The sequence below is a fragment of the Penaeus monodon genome, chromosome 43, assembly GCF_015228065.2.
Source record: "Penaeus monodon isolate SGIC_2016 chromosome 43, NSTDA_Pmon_1, whole genome shotgun sequence".
Classification (NCBI taxonomy): Eukaryota; Metazoa; Arthropoda; class Malacostraca; order Decapoda; family Penaeidae; genus Penaeus; species Penaeus monodon.
The window spans coordinates 5,740,775-5,741,936 of record NC_051428.1 but is presented as its reverse complement, the minus strand read 5'-3'; positions in this window follow the sequence as shown (position 1 = coordinate 5,741,936).

Genomic DNA, 1,162 nt, shown 5'->3' with positions numbered 1-1,162 from the left:
TATAACAGTGTGTATATATATATATATATATATATATATATATATATATATATATATATATATATTAATATACATATATATACATATATATATATATATATATATATATATATATATATATATATTATATATATAGATATATATATATATAATATATAGATATATAATATATATATACATGTATATATATATATATATAATATATATAGTATATATATATTATATATATAATTATATATATATATTATATATTATATATATATAATATATAATATATTAATATATTAATATATATATATATAATATATATACATATATATATATATATATAATATAATATATATATAATTAAAATATATATATATATATATACAATATATACATATATATATATATATATATATATATATATATATCATATATTACATATATAATATATATACATATATAATATATATATACTATATCAATATTATACATAAAAAATATATATATATATATATATATACACAAAATCATATATATATATAAATATATACATAGATATATCTATATATCATATATATATATATATATATATAATATATCATATATATATATCTGTTACCTATATATATATGTAGGTAACAGATAACAGTGTATATATAGGTAACATATTACATGCTGACAGATGGAGCTTAAACCATATCAGCTGATCAAAAGTATTAACTATCCCGGCGCATCACTATGACAAGTATGTGCTTCATGTTTTCCTATTATGAATAACAAAATGGGGTGTGAGACCAGAAAAGAAGGAAGGGAGGGAGAAAGAGAGAGGGAGGGAGAAGGAGGGAGAGGGAGGGAGGGAGGGAAAGGAGAGAGAGAGAGAGAGAGAGAGAGAAGGAGAGAGGGAGAGAGAGAGAGAGAGGGAGAGGGAGAGATAGAAGGAGAGGGAGAGAGAGGAGTGAGAGAGAGAGAGAGGAGTGAGAGAGGAGAGAGAGAGAGAGAGAGAAGAGAGAAGAGAGAGAGAGAGAGAGAGAGAGAGAGCAGGGAAGGAGAGGGAGAGGGAGGGAGGGATGGAGAGGGAGAGGGAGACAGTAGGGAAGGAGAGGGAGAGGGAGGGAGGGAGGTGGGAAAGGACGGAGAGAGAGAGAGGGAGAGAGAGAGAGAGAGAGAGAGAGAG